Source organism: Anolis carolinensis, chromosome 4 (assembly GCF_035594765.1).
Source record: "Anolis carolinensis isolate JA03-04 chromosome 4, rAnoCar3.1.pri, whole genome shotgun sequence".
Classification (NCBI taxonomy): Eukaryota; Metazoa; Chordata; class Lepidosauria; order Squamata; family Dactyloidae; genus Anolis; species Anolis carolinensis.
In genome coordinates, this window is record NC_085844.1 from 183,407,103 (window position 1) to 183,424,302 (window position 17,200).

Sequence of the window (17,200 nt, forward strand, 5' to 3'; positions counted from 1 at the left end):
AGGCTGTCCTCTGAAGACAGAAACAGCTGAGAGGCTAGGCCGCGCCCCAAAACAGTCCTATTGGTACCAGGCCACTTAGTTTTGTAGCGGCATTTTGCCAGGGCAGGCTCTGCCCCTTCCTGGTTCTCCGGAGAGGCAGTAGGCTATTTAAAAGTCTTCTTCCCTCCCGCTTTCTGAGCAAGGGGTACAGAAGAAAAGATGGTAAGCTACTGCCCGCTGCCAAGGGCAAAGAAGCCTGTGTTTCAGATGACGTGGCAGCTGGGAGGGAGGGAGTGGGTTCGTCCTCCCACCAGAAAGAAACACAAAGGGGGTAGGAGTCACCCTGGAGCAACTTCCCCCACAGGCCATACATTTTAAAGTTGAAGAAAATGCCATACTGGCCTGAGTAGATAAACAAACATTCTAGAACATCAGTTGGAGTCCCAGTAAATTAGAGTAGTCAAACCAATAGTCTTTAGAGGAGTAGAGAATACCAAGTTGTTGCTGCTTTCGCGGACAAAAGGAACTCAGGGCTCAAGCCCCGCTGCCTGATTATATCATTGCTGGGGATGGGCGGGACTGGAATCCCTAATTGAACAAACTTTTTAGAACAATCTGAAACAGCTGCGTGGATGCAGGAAATACCACAGGTGTGGATTTCACAGAAACCACGCTGAAGAAAGTAGCTATTTAACTTCAGATCATTTATATTTTAAAAATCAGTACACATTTAAATTATAAAATGCACGAGGTCTTCACAATTTTAGATCCTCTCTATGATTAATATTGACAAAATACACCAGTCAGCATCCATTATAAAAAAATCACATTTTTTCAGACAAAATATGCAGTACTCTAATTTCCTACTCTAAATTACTCTAAATTTCCTAGTCATACTGGCCGCATGAAGTCATGACCTAGGAAATGTATACAGACAACACTGGCTCTTCATCTTAGAAATGGAGATTAATACCAACCCCCAGAATTGGACACAATTAGACTTAAATGTCAGGGGAAAACTTTGACATTTTCCATAACAGAATAATCAACATGAGTAAGAATAATGTAAAAGACTATCTTGTATTATAACATGACAAATAATAAAACTAATATTTTAGTTTATAAATACTAAAAACAGTCAGCATAACTAAATTCCTCCTTCTGTTTAAGGAAGTTAAACATTTGGTTACAATACCCTGCAGTACATATCCAGAAACACACAATTCAATTTAGTTTCTTGCTGTCAGTGAGATTCTCCTCTCCGATATCATTAAATAATCCAATGAGTTCCACTGACAGAACTGCTTACTTGAGCAAAACCGAGAAAGGAGCAACCTTTCCTTCTGTATTTCCCTGTGAAGTCTGGAAAATTCTAGAATGAGTTTCCAGAAGAGGCAGAGGCCTCCAGAAGAAAATCCTGTTCCTTCGGCAATAATCTGATATAACAACCATTGTTTCAGACCCACTCCTTTTTTATAACAATGATGTTATTGGTATTTATGCACTATTAGCTAAATGAAATCCATATTAAAATTATATCTCTTTCATTGTTTGAAAACCAAAACATTTTTCCCACCACAGCACTTTTCAAATGCTGGGACTGCATGCTCCTATGAGGCAAGAAGCTTTTGCTGCTGGTGGGGTTTCCCATATTAGGGAGGCTGTACTCAGGGATCCAGATTAAATATGCCAAATGACTACTGGGAAACAGCAATAGGAGAAGAGAATGGCAGTAGTACCATGGCCAACACAGAATTACACAGAAAGAGGCATCTGTAAAATACTTCTGAATGTTTTTTACCACAAAAAAATGCAATCTAAAATGAACTCAGCTAGCTATTGGGGGAAAGCAGAGGGCAAGGGTAAGTAATGCTATGTGTTTCATAACATAACAGGGCTCAAGGAGAAGAGATGTTCCGTTGCTGGCATAATTGAATGTTAATGTCTGAATGCGCAATGCATATAATAGGAAAAATTGAATATGAAAAGCATGAATCAGGAAGTGTACACATAAGAAAACAAGAAATTGAATGTATAAATGTTGAAATACTTAGAGTGAGCAAGCTAAGGTGAACAATTCTGAAAGGAGTGTACCACAACCTTTGATTAGTCTGATATGTAACTTGTATTCAAGACAAGAGGCCACCATTAGAACAGAATACAGAGAAAAATAATGGTTTCCAATTGACAAGGGGATCAGGAAAGGCTGCATTTATCACACCGTTTTAACTTGTAAACCAAATGTATCACATATACAGCTAAATTATAGTCAGAGAAAGGAGGCACAAATATTGACGGATGGAGAATCAATAAAAATGAGAGTTTTACAGTGGGATTAGGCGGCACTGTTTTACAGTGGCTTCGTTCCTTCCTGGAGGACCAAACCCAGATGGTGAGGCTCGGTGATTCCTGTTCCACCCCTTGGCCATTGGCCTGTGGGATCCCTCAAGGATCTATTCTGTCACCCATGCTATTTAACATTTACATGGAATCACTGGGGGAGATCATCGGAAGTGTTGAAGTTTGCCAGATGGGCCTTCTAGTGAGGATTTTCATTGTGATAACACTAATGAGCTTGACTGTAGGAAAGTGATTTATCAGCAGAGGAGAGAACGGGAGGGTTTTTGCCGCAACCAGAGGTTGTTATTCAGAAAGAATAACAAGCAGTCTTCCCATGGCAAGAGGCCTTGAATTTACCTTTAAGAGGAACAGTGTTCTCTGAGAAATTCAGAGGTGGTAACTTTGCTAATCAAGGGAGAGAGATATCTGCTCTGACATGAATATTTCATGTTAATTCCTGCAGCCTTGTACCTTGAGTCTTGTTCCAGTCTTGTCCTTGCTTCTGGGGATTTTTGTGTATCCAGTTGATCTTCCAGTAATTTGCATTTTGGATTTCTGCTCAACCAAAACCCTGCCTTGTGTTCCAGCATTGATCCTGTACCTTGGACTAATCTTGGAGTGTTGCCTCCTGTGTCCAGTTTGATCTTCTGTGTTCCAGTGTTACCGCCTGTGTTCCAGTTTGATTCTGTGCCCTGGACAATCCTTGATACCTTGCTTGGGCTAATATTGATACCTTTAGTGGGACTAACTTTGGAATCCTGTTTGGACTCTGTTCTTAGAGTGACTTTTATAGACTCTTGCTTCAAGATTCTCAAGTACTTTGTTCTTGTGGACTTAAAACCCCATTTTATTGACTGAATTTTGATTTGCTACTGCTTGCATATAATCTTCAATAAACAGCTTGCTTGCTTATATTCTGGGGATCCAGTGTGGTTTTGTTGTGCTTGCACAGGCTAGGGGTGCAACAATTACCTTTAAAGCCTTAAACGGTTCAAGTCCAGACTACTTGGCCAACTGCATCTTCTCATATGAACCTGACCCGACACTGCACTCAGCAGGGGAAGCCCTCCTCTCAGTCCCACCCCCGTCTCAAACCGGTGGTGGGAACTACAGAGAGGGCCTTCTCTGCAATTGCCCCCCTCCTCTGGAACTCCTTCCCAAAGGAGATCAGAGTGGCCCCATCGCTGTCCTCCTTTAGGAAGCAAATAAAAACCTTCATGTGCTCCCAGGAATATGGAGATGCGAATGTTTAAATATCCTGTTTATGAAAATGGAATGGAATATGGATATAGTTTTTAAATACTGTTTTTGACACTGTATAATTTGTTTTTATAGGTATCATGTGATTTGCTTTATTGTCTATTGTTCTGTATTGTTTATCTGAATTGTTTAATTTATTGCTGTATTTTTATGGCATTGAATGTTTACCCTTTCATGTTGTGAGCTGCCCTGAGTCCCCATAGGGAGACAGGGTGGGATAGAAATAAAGTTTATTATTATTATTACTTAGCAAAGATTTAAGACCACCATTAAATAATGTCAAGGAATAAAGTACAAAAGCAGGGTTACACTTGAAACTTAGGTAAAAAATATATAATGACTACAGATGATTTATAAAACTTGAAAGCAGACAATGAAGACATCAACATAAAAATTTCCTATATACAGTAGAGTCTCACTTATCCAACATAAACGGGCCGGCAGAACGTTGGATAAGCGAATATGTTGGATAATAAGGAGAGATTAAGAAAAAGCTTATTAAACATCAAATTAGGTTATGATTTTACAAATTAAGCACCAAAACATCATGTTATACAACAAATTTGACCGAAAACGTAGTTCATTACACATTAATGCTATGTAGTAATTACTGTATTTACGAATTTAGCACCAAAATATCACGATGTATTGAAAACATTGACTACAAAAATGTGTTGGATAATCTAGAACGTTGGATAAGTGAGTGTTGGATAAGTGAGACTCTACTGTATTAACTTAGTTATCAATAACATTGAGACTGCAGTAAAGAAAGCAGAGGATGACTCGGCTTTGGAAAGGTAGCCATGAAGGAGTTAATTGTAAAGACAGATCAATGAATGATTATCCATGCCATCATATTTTCTACCTCTATGTAAGACAGTGAAAGCCAGACAGTGATAAAAGCTAACAGGAAAGGGATCAACAAATTTACAATGTGCTGTTGGAGGCAAGTTGTGCAGATATTCTTGCCTGCCAAAAAACCCCATTAAATGGGTATTAATGCAAGCCAAGCTTGAACAATTCCTAAAAGCAAGGATGGCTAAGCTGAGACTATCACACTTTGGAAATGATCCAACAGAAAAACCAATAATGTTGTGTAAGCCAGTAGGGAAAGAATAAAACTCTATTATAAGACAGTCAAGAAAGTACACTCAATCAAGACGGTCATTGCCCTAGGTCTGCAAAACCTCAACAGGGCTGTTAATGACATGATGATCTGAAAGTCTCTCATTTCTAGGCTTGTTATAAGTCAAAATTAACTTGATGAAAATTATAAACAGTAACAAAAATAATTTTGTTTCTCATTGGACAGAAGAGGTCTGAAAGTTTATAATCCTGAGCAGGAAAATGATGTAACCAGAGGTAACTATCTGCATGAAACATAATGTTTAAGAAAGTTAAATATACTTGTTTTGCAAATACTATATGAAATTTTCAACCCATAGCACTACATTTTCTAGTCATACTAACAAGAAAAACAAGTATCTTTAATCAATTGTGTCCTATTACTAAACAGTAGATCCTCAACAAAATAAGATATCTGGAGCCAATGCTTCAAGTGGGAAGTTTTCTAACAAAGAAGAGACTAGTATGCCAGAATACCATATGCAATCTTTTGTCACAAGTTCAATTCATGCTGTAGAAAAGAATGGGAGTATTGTTGCTTAAGTCTTCTTTTCCTATGCCCCTAAAAAACTAATCTATAGGGCTAGGGGATCCTAAGGAGCCATGCAGGGATAATATTAGATACTAGAGAAGACAATCCATCACTCCATTTCTCCAGCAGGGAGCCTTCAATAACCCCCTCCCCCCCCACACACACACACTTTTCAGTGGAGCAGAAGGATAAGTTAAGATCCACCATAAAGTATGTTCAGCTTATTTCTAATTCTTGACTCTCACATCTAGTACTAGACTAACCCAAATGTTTGTTTTCTGTTTGCCATGTTGTCGGAATAGCAGCTAGTATACAAAAACAAGTAATACAAATGAAATATTGAACACAAAAAGAGCAAGATGCATTTATCACGATTCATGGCAAATCAATATGTTCTGAGAGTAACTAATTTACATTTATTGTATTTCCCTCTGGAGGCAATCTACAGGACATGTTTTTGTTTCTCCGAGCACTCTCACTGGTGTTTCATTCCACTGCAGTTATGGCAAGCTTTAACAAAATTGATTTTATTATACCACTTCATCACCTGTCTGAACTTAATCAAGCACAGCATTGTTTTCTGAAACATTACTGTATTCTCACATCCTCAAGGGACATGACTCATACTAGTCACTTTGAAAGAAATATAGCAGCCCAGCATGCCCAATTTATTGTTCACAAATGAGCAATTGCCACTATCCCATTAGAGAATATTACTTTTTATCAAAGATTTAAGAAATCAAAAGTTTCTTTTCCACATTCGATCAGCTTAATCCTTTGATTCTTCTTAATGTATATTTATGTAGAACTGCACTTTGGCCACATAAAGGTTTTGTGTCTTTAGGACAAAACATGACCAATGTTACTAGCAGTATGGTTTAAAAATCCTTCTCAATTATGATAGAAAACACGGTATTTTATGAGTAAAGCTGTACATAGACTATATTTCTTTGTTAATATATCAATAATATAACATCTCAGAGCGTGGAAATGGATAACAAGCTACAACTCAGTTAAGTGTTTGACTTAAAAGATCCCCAACTGCAACCTATGTGAACAAAGAGAAAGATCATTCTGCTTCTAAAATGGAATTGTGCTATATCTGAGTTCCAAAATGAATCAGTCCTACTAAGAATGACTGCCTATGTCCATAAAATTACAACTATGTTAAGTGGGTGTTTTCATCAAGAGGCAAAAATGTTTTCAGGGGCTATAAAATGGCTTTTCAAAATGACCAGCATTTTAATAACTAATGAAATGTCTCATTTCCTAATCTCTCCCTATTTGTGTACTTCTTTGTCGCCACAATTTCCCCTCTTTATATTTTCTTACACTTCTAACCTGTGTCAACCTGACAAAAGGGGGCGAGGGTAAATTAAAGATACCCTGATGTACAGTAGAAATACTCCCTTTCAACCTCTAACAACCTCCTAGAGCTCTTCTGTTGAAGGCATTCAGCCTTAACAAAGCAAACTGTGCTCCCTTGAACCTCAGTTATCATAGCAATCAAAATACGTTTTGACTCCAGAAATCCAGTCACTAAATCTGGACACAAAAATGTAATATCTAAAAAGGTTTACTAATCAAGAGATGGAATGGCCTTAGTGCACCATGCTAAAAACAAAGACTACTAAGTGAGGCATGATGTTTATTAAATACTACAAGAATTTATAGCTGCAGATAGGTCAGACCACTCCCTTGTTCAGATAACATGAAAGTTATGATTATGTTTCAAGAAGACAGCTACCAAACACTTTCAAAGGAGAAAACTAAAATACAGACTTACGATATTTGCCTGAGCAAATTTTGTGTGTGCGTGTAAATAAAACAAACATACATAGTGTAGTTAATACGTTTGAAACACGCTTTTATTATAAAATGTAACTTTGAAACAAGCTAGTTCATGTTTTCAACTTTCCAATATCATAATCAATTAAGACCTAAAAACCAGATTTCAGACAAAAGCCTTTTTCCCCATTCAGTTTTAACATAATGGTTTTAATGAGGAGCCTTCAAGGTTCAGGTTATCTTATTATTCCAACTACATTCCATCCAATTTCTTTTACATTACATCCAGCTTTATGAAATATGCCAGACACTCTTCTTCATCTTATTAAAAAACCAAATAACATTATGATAAAAAGTTATTCAGAATGAAGCATCTGGTGTCCTCAAGTAATCTGATTGCAAAGGAGCAAAAAACATCTGTAAAATGAGTCACTGTGCAGCTTGATAAAAATTATACAAAATAAATGGAAGACTGTTATCTTTTCACAATCACCTGAACCTTGAATTTACAGCTGCATTGTGTCAATTTCCATTCAAAATCAGATGCCTATTTCTCATAAACAATAGCTATCATTTATATATATTAACAATGAAATCATTAGCTAAAGAAAAAACAAAATATGCCACTCGTTAATTAATTTTAACGACCTATATAATTAGTTTATGAACATATAGAATCAACCTTAAATAAGTAGTTTGTGAACATATAGGATCAACTTTAAAGAATCAGAAAATTATGGAGTTGGGACAGGTTGATGGAGAATCCAACAAATTAATAATTTCATAGATTCTGTTTTCTGACAAGCAAAGGAGTATGTAAGTAAAATCCCCAACTGAAATGGAGCAAGCTGACTGGACAAGTACAAACCACTCTTTCTGAAAGCACACTAAGGAGGTTGTATGACAATTGGAATGGGGATCTCTTGAAAACACCCTATCATGGGAATCAGTTACGTAAGAGATTATGAATAAGCACATGCAAGAAGTGGCTAGAAACCATACCTCAATATACAAGATTGGACCAGACTGATTACTGCGAGCCCAGTAAGGCTTTTTAAGGTATCACGTAACAATAATCTTTTCAATTCATTTAAAATAATAGGGAGGAATGTCAACAACAAGACAGAGAACAACGGATGTCCCTAGGCATCCATTTTGCTAAGCAAAATGCATTCTGCCCTGCTGTTCGTAGCTCTTTCTCATTAAAGTGACAGGTGAGATTTCTTACATTGTGGAGATTGATACCAAAGCAAATTAGAAAAAGTCAGCTTTGTAGCATGCTGCCAGCATATTATTATGCCAAAAGGGAAAACTGATTTCTGCTGTAGAGTTGGGACTTCTGGCACAGACATGGTTGCATCTGAGGTGATATATTCTGTGTCTCTAAAGGCTGTAAGGAGGATACAAGCAATTATTATTTGGTAGTTCCAACACAATATACCAAAGAAACTTGACTATTCGCTACCTCTGTACTGAGAATAAGTAACTGCAGCCATTATGCTGCACAATTTTGACAGATTAAAAGAAAGAGGGATGCATGATTTTTTCAACATTAGCAAAATACTGACAGATGGTTCTGAAAGTCTGATTTTGTTAAAAAAAGAAACCAATAAATATGAATTAAGAACTAACTGTGGTGTTGGAGGAAAATCCTGAGAGTGCCTTGGACCAGAAGAAGATCCAATCAGTCCATACTCCAGGAAATAATGCCCGGCTGCTCACTGGAGGGAAGGATATTAGAGGCAAAGATGAAGTATTTTGGCCACATCCTGAGAAGACAGGAAAGCTTGGAAAAGATCATGATGCTGGGGAAAATGGAAGGAAAAAGGAAGAGAGGCCAACCAAGGACAAGATGGATGGATGGTATCCGTGAAGTGACTGGCTTGACCTTGAGGGAACTGGGGGCGGCGACGGCCGACAAGGAGCTCTGGCATGGACTGGTCCATGAGGTCACGAACTGAGTCGGAAACAACTGAGTGAATGAAGAAGAGGAAATAACAAAACCTGTTGCGTGCCATCAAGTTGTTTCCAATCTATGATGAGTCTAAGGCAGTGGTTCTCAACCTGTGGGTCTCCGGATGTTTTGGCCTAAAAAGCTATTGCGTAAAAAGCTGGTGTGGTCTCATTCTCTGAATGTCTTCAAAAAGAAGCTGGACAGCTATCTGCATAGGGATATTTTAGCTGAGGATCCTGCATTGAGTAGGAAGTTGATGGCCAATGAGTTGGCTTTCAACTCCATGACTACATGATCCTGTGATGCCAACCTTGGCATGTATAATCATGTGGTCCATAATCTCCTCTTTCTCTCAGTGCAGCTGCAACTAATTGATTCTTCTTTTTCATGCCTTCACCACCAAAAACATGTACTTCTCCACTTTCAATGTATCTATGCCACTGACTCATATGCAAATCTCAACCCAGATAACCAAGCAACTGGCTTTTTCAAACCCTGGCATTAGTGGGTTAAAAATATCATGACAGGCTGATGTCACTACATTTGCCTAATTATCAGAAACTCACATGGTTTGTGATTTAGAGAGTAAGCATTACAGCACAATGTCAAGAAATAGAAGTAAAGTTTGCAGAAAGAGTAGAAAAAACATGCAATCATGTGGCTCTTTCAAGAACCTCTAAATAATTACATTAAAGGCTATTTAAATGCAGGCGGTAATAGGTAGCTCCAAGTTTTTCACCTGAAGAAAGTTAAATCAGTAACATATGGAACTGAGTATCAAAGACTAAATGGTATAGTCTTTGATCCAAGTTGACATATGTAGTTTTTGAAGCATCAAAATTAAACAAGAATTGATATTTGAATATTTATTAACAATAAATCATAACAATAAGGGAAGAAATCAGGTGTGTTTTGGCAGTTAAGCCCAAAAATTGCACTGTTTTACATCATTCTCACGTGTGTGGGCCTTCAAGCTGCCTGCTGACTTAAGGCACTCCTATGAATTTCATAGGCTTTCTTAACAAGGAGTACTCAGAAATGGTTCTGGCGATGAAATATAGTACACAGCACTATTATTAGCTGGCAATCTTCCCGGCCTGGTTATGCTTAAATTCCAAAATCAGACAGGATCTGATGCCTTTAGAGTTATTTAGCCTTACCTCACATGGTAACAAATCTATATATATAAAAGAGTGATGGCATCACGGCAATTCACAAAACAACAAAAGTACAGGCCCCCCCAACCTCAAAATTTGACAACACAACCCATCATCCACGCCTCAAGGTTGATACAACAAAAAGAAAAGAAAAATAAAGTCCTAATTAGAGGGAGAGCAATAATTTTTTTTATTCAATTGCTGCCAGTTTAGAGGGCTAATCTCTGCCCACTTGGTTGCCTAGCAACCAAGGGACAGCCAGGTTTCAGTTAGGGGACAGGCAGACTTAGGCTTCACTTAGGCTTCTTCCACAGATTATCTAATTTGCACTGGATTATATGGCAGTGTAGACTCAAGGCCCTTCCACACAGCTATATAACCCATTTATAATCTTATATTATCTGCTTTGCACTGGATTATCTTGACTCCACACTGCCATGTAATCCACTTCAGTGTGCATTTTATACAGCTGTGAAGAAGGGGCCTCATATAATCCAGTTCTAAGCAGATAATTTAAGATTATCAATATACAGTAGAGTCTCACTTATCCAGGCCGGCAGGATAAGTGAATATGTTGGATAATAAGAAGGGATTCAGGAAAAGCCAATTAAACATCAAATTAGGTAATCGTTATGCAAATTAAGCACCAAAACATCATATTATACAACAAATTTGACAGAAAAAGTAATTCCATGCGCAGTAATGCTATGTAGTATTAATAGTAGAGTCTCACTTATCCAACACTCGCTTATCCAACGTTCTGGATTATCCAACGCATTTTTGTAGTCAATGCTTTCAATATATCGTGATATTTTGGTGCTAAATTCACAAATACAGTAATTACTATATAGCATTACTGTGTACTGAACTACTTTTTCTGACAAATTTGTTGTCTAACATGATGTTTTGGTGCTTAATTTGTAAAATCATAACTTAATTTGATGTTTAATAGGGTTATCCTTAATTCCTCATTATCCAACATATTCGCTTATCCAACGTTCTGCCGGCCCGTTTATGTTGGATAAGTGAGACTCTACTGTACTGTATTTACAAATTTACCACTAAAATATCACAATGAATTTAAAACACTGACTACAAAAACATTGATTATGAAAAGGCAGACTGCGTTGGATAATCCAGAACATTGTATAAGCGAATGTTGGATAAGTGAGATTCTTCTTTAATATGAAATAATTACTGGGATAGAATAATGCAGAACAATATAATCTCTAAAACCAGGACAGTAAATAAAAAGGGGAATTCCACACAGGAAACAATCAGGGCCAGCTAACACCTCCCAACAAAGTATTTCCATCATCAAAGTCTGGCAGATCCTCTGTTTTCTCAGGGCCACAGACAGTAGAAGAACATAAAATATCGCAAACAACACCACTCTGAAAACAAGGGAATTCCAGACAGGAAACAATCAGGGCCAGCTAACACCTCAACACAAAAAAATCACTCAGGGAGGAAACAGCCAGGCTTTAAAGCTGCAAGGCCATTATATCCTAATCATTTTTCCTAATTGCAGCATTCATACTTGCCTCCAACAAACAAACAAAATCAATCAGAAATATTGTATATTCACAACCTTTAGGAAATAATATCCCCTGATGGCGCAGCGTGTTAAAGTGCTGAGCTGCTGAACTTCTGGACCGAAAGGCCACAGGTTTGAATTGGGGGAGCGGAGAGAGCCCCCACTGTTAGCCCCAGCTTCTGTCAACCCAGAAGTTCGAAAACATGCATCAATAGGTACTGCTCCGGTGGGAAGGTAACGCCGCTCCATGTAGTCATCCCACATGACCTTGGAGGAGTCTACGGACAACGCCGGCTCTTCGGCTTAGAAATGGAGATGAGTAAGACACGACTGGACTTAATGTCAGGGGAAAACTTTGACCCTTTACCTTAACTACCCCCAATTCTTCAATACTTTATTTCCCATACCACCATACTTCGCCACAGCAACGTGTGGCCGGGCTCAGCTAGTCTATATATATATAAATGTTCTGACCGTTTTTCCCTTAACTTTAACAACAAAACTACTGGAGCAAATAACACCACATTTGGCCACCAAAGACATAGTCATCTGGTCTGTGTTTTTACATCAAAAAAACAAGAAAAATAAAGTCCTAATTAGAGGGAGAGGAATAACTGCTTTTTTCCCATTACTGCCGGTTAGAAGGGTAAGCTCCGCCCACTTTGTCTCCTAGCAACCCACTCAGCCATTTAATGGAGCCAAGGGCCTCTTCAATCAGGCCTCTTCCACACTGCCTATAAAATATAGGTTATCTGATTTGAACTGGATTATATGGCAGTGTAGACTCAAGGCCCTTCCACATAGCTATATTACCCATTTATAATCTTATATTATATGCTTTTAACTGGATTATCTTGAGTCCACACTGCCATATAATCCACTTCAGTGTGCACTTTATACAGCTGTGTAGAAGGAGCCTCATATAATCCAGTTCTAAGCAGATAAAATAAGATTATAAATATACAGTAGAGTCTCACTTATCCAACATAAACACCCCGGCAGAACGTTGGATAAGCGAGTATGTTGGATAATATGAAGGGATTAAGGAAAAGTCTATTAAACGTCAAATCACGTTATGATTTTACAAATGGAGCACCAAAACATCATGTTATACAACAAATTTGACAGAAAAAGTAGTTCAATGCGCAGTAATGCTATATAGTAATTACTGTATTTACGAATTTAGCACTAAAACATCACAATGTATTGAAAACATTGACTACAAACACAATGACTACTAAAAGGTCGACTGCGTTGGATAATCCAGAACACTGGATAAGCAAACGTTGTATAAGTGAGACTCTACTGTAATATGAAATAATTACTGTGGTACAATAAAACAGAACAATATAATCTCTAAAACCAGGACAGTAAAGAGCAACACTCTGAAAGCAGGGAAATTGGGCATTCGAGAAAGAAAACAATCAGGGCCAGCTAACACTTCCCAACAAAGGATTCTGTCAAAGACAGAACGCTCCAAATAGAGTACAACACAGTTTATTGAGGTTACAGAACTAAAAATTGCCCGTAGGAAACACAGGACTAGGCAAACACTTGTCTTCAGTGTGAAAAGTAACAAAAATAACTTCGTTTGAGTTTAAACAGTTCAAAAGAATAAACCGGATTAAACAGAAGTTTAATCCGGATTAAATCAAAGGTGCTTACTTCAGCCTGGCAATTAAACAAACAAAAACTGGTTAACAAAAGGTCAAAATGAACACAAAACCCAGCAGCAGATTCCCCTCTGCTACTCAAGAGCTACAGAAGTAACTCGTGCTGTTGCTCCTCCGTGCAACGGCGAAAACCAGGTCCAGGCACATCAATCAGGGTAACGACGGTCAGCGGGGTCCCAATCCGGTCCGAGGTCGAAAGCCAAACGCAGACGTCTAAGGTTCCACAAGTTCCACCGATAGCCACAGAAGGGTTAGTCCAGAGTCGTAGTCAGTCAGTCAGTCCAGCGTCAATCCAGAGTTGGCAATAATGTCCGTCAAAAAGACGACGGAGGTCCAAGCTATCAAGATTAAACACAAGTTGCACAGAAAAAGCCCACACAGTTCCTCCCGCCGTCTATGCCCAGTGTCCTTGGTAACTTACGTATCCAGCAAACGAATCACACCCGTCTTCAGGAAGTTCCCCAACAAGAGCCCAAGCGTTCGTCCAGATTACCTTGCCCAACGCAATTAGCCATTGATTCTAGACCCCATTTTATGCCAGTTCATAACTCCTCATCGCTGTCAGCTGCTATCCTAATTCCAGGTGCCTCCTCATCATCATCCTCATCAGAACTGAAACACCTTTGACTACGCCCCACAGCATCCCCAGCTGTGGATCCCGTTCCATCCCTCCAGCCCGTCCACGGGTCCGATCCTGCAACCCGCCAGTCGCCTCCCATGCTATCATTGCCAGTGACACCCAAATCCTCCCTCACACGAGTCCATTCCATGTCATCCTCCTCTGAGCTAACCACCTCTTCCTCCATTCCCTCGGTAAAACCCTCAAAGGAGTCTTCGTCAGTTGGTTCTGCAAATAAGTCCCGGAGCCGTTTCCTTTCACGCTCCTCAAAAGAGTCTGACTCTCGAGGAGTCTTACGACCTCGTCTCCTAGTATCGGAGCCAGAAGGCTCAACCATAACAGATTCTCTCAGGCAGGCAGCAAACCGGCTTTGAAGCTGCAAGGCCATTAAATGCTAATCAAGGTGGCTAATTGCAGCATTCCGCAAGGTAGAAAGCGGCCAGGCTTGCAAGCAGCACGGCTAATCAGTGCTATTCAACCTGGCCAACCAAGATTTCCCCTGGATAGAAAACCTCCAAGCTCTGAAGCCACGAGGCTACTCCGTCCCATTCAACCTGGCCTAGCAAGGATGCCCTATGTAGAAAGCAGCCAGGCTTTGAGGCTGCAAGACTATTCAGTGCAGTTCAAGTTGGCCAAACAAGGATTCCCCTACTAAGGAAGAAGCCAGGCTTCAAAGCAGCTCTTTGATTGAGGGTGCTACTCCAGCTACTCCAGAAAACAGCCAGGCTTTGTGGCTGCAAGGCCATTCACTGCTATTCTACCTGACAAACAAATGATTCCCATAAGCCACAGCAACGCGTGGCAGGGCAAAGCTAGTACATAATAAAATCAAATAACAAGCCAAATAATATTTATATTTCAAGGTTATAGGAGAAAACCACTTTAAAAGAGCACTTTGTCAATTATTTGTCAGCTAAGTATGAAGGTTAATGTTCATACAAAGTAGGGTTCAATGACATGGGGCATATAATTCATTATAAAGGTGCTCTTCTCAACCAGAAAGCACTCTACCTTATTCAAGGCAGGAAAAATTAGTTTTAAAAAACAAACAAACAATTTATCTATTAGATGCCATAGAAGAGCAAATCAACTCTACTACACACACCCCGAATAAAGTAAAAAATCACATTTCCCCATTTCAATGTGGTTTTTAAAAAAACTATTTTCAGAGTTGAATATTCTTCCTGACTAGTAAAGGCGTATTTACACCATGTCCTTTCAAGCAATGGTCAAATCCCAATATATCCGAAAACTCTAGTTAGTTTAAACTGTTGTACGAACGAATGTAAAATAAAGCCATCTACTGCGATCCTCTTTTGAAGCAACCACACCGCATTCAATGGCGCTTACTCCTAGCCCAGTGTATATATCAAAATTATAATAAATAATAATAAATCCTTATTTATATCCAGCTTTTCTACCTGAGCAAGGCCCAAATTGCCTTTATCGTTGTCAAAGTAGTCTTAATTATTTTAAAAAGTAGGAATTCAAACTAGGGAACAAAAGGCTATGGGGTATACAATTCCACATACAATTAAGCATACAATTCCACAAAATGACCCCAATCGTTTACCTATAAAGAATGGAAGACATATATACGTACCAGTTCACCCAGAACTGCTTATGAGGAACTAGAACTGAATCTATTTAACCGAAATAGCATTTTATTATCCAGCAACTATCCTAAACATTCCTAAACATTTAGAGTATAAATTACCTAAAATGTATGTCAACTAAATAATCAACTATAATGAGATAAAACAGCAAACAAAAAGAATCCTTATAGTTTCAGAAAAGATTGTAATCCAGTGAAGGCCCCTGCCAGAAAATAAGAGTGGGAAAAGCCATTTTCATTTAATATTCCTTTCTTGTGCATTTCCTTAAGCAATTTCTTTTGTTGTTGCAATAGAGCATCCTATTGATGGACTTCCATTAACAGAAAAGTTTAATCCAATTCAACTGCATCAACAAAAATGCCCTAAATTGGGAATGACTAATAAATTTTGATAATGAAAATAAATGGTGTTTAAACATCCAACCTTTCAATATTTTTTCCTAGAAATATTATGCAGAATATAAACCATGTATTTTTATATTCCATGAAATATTAGTAAAAATGTTTTAAATAAACCTTGGTATTGAGTTAACCAGTTAGGAGAGTTTGTTTTCAATCTCAGTCTAATTTAAATCTTCAGGTCAGGCCTGTCCTGATTCACATTACATGCTAACAAAAAGATTTTAAGTGTGTATTAGGTAGCTCTCTTTGGTCTTTATGTAGAGGAATAATTAATTTAACACTCCTCAAACAAATAAATAAAGTTAATGAAATAACCATAATTAAGCTTATACTGTTGCCCCAAGTAGGCCATTTGAAAGGACAAGTAGTATGAGGGGCTTTTAAGCATAAGTACAAGTACTCAGTTTGCTGTTTCTGTAGTATTTTTTCTGTGTAAAGTGTGAACTTCTTGCATTAAACAGAGTAACATCATTTAGGAGAATTCTCCACTATATGAATAACACATTTGTTTTCAAATGTATCTGAATTTAAAGTACAATAATCATTAAAGCTATTATTTGACCTACTTTATTTTATTTAAAAAATATTAATATTTCTGGAAAAATCTATCAATATAATATTTTACTATTCCACGTCATTATTTACAGGATTTTATCCTGCCTTGTATTTTGTCAGGTTTCTTTATAATTGTTAACAGTGTTCATAATTCAGCTATCCTGCTCAAATATTTCTTCTGTTAGAATTACATGTTAAGAGGGAGCACAATTTTACTACAATTTAGGTGGCTAACTCTATAAACTCAGATTGTCAATCTGTTATCAATTAAATCAGCCTTCTTTCATCAACATAAGAAATAGCTACTAGTGAACTAAACATGATTCCACTTTTTGCACATTATAATTTTAAAGTACTGCCATAACAATTTTATAAAACATTTCTGAAAGTTGTGATACTACACCACTAATATATAAAAATATAAACTGTTTAGCTCAACATTCACGAACTGTATACCATAGACCAAATGTGTGGTTTTATTTTTTATTTTGGAAATCAGACACTGTTTTTTGATAGGATGCAATAAAAGACATATGATGCAACTTGAAATATGCTTTTAAAATCCTGTAATAGAATTTCTTGAACCATGTTAAATTCAAACCTATTTAAAACCAGAAAAACAATTCTATCATCTTCACAATATTCTAAAGTCATCTCAGCAGGG

At 37.9% G+C, this 17,200-nt stretch overlaps 1 protein-coding gene across 6 annotated transcripts in view; it reads right to left on the bottom strand.

Moving 5' to 3' along the window:
• mast2 (microtubule associated serine/threonine kinase 2) overlaps positions 1 to 17,200 on the bottom strand; it is a 199,709-nt gene that overhangs the window by 145,383 nt on the left and 37,126 nt on the right. The window lies entirely within an intron of this gene.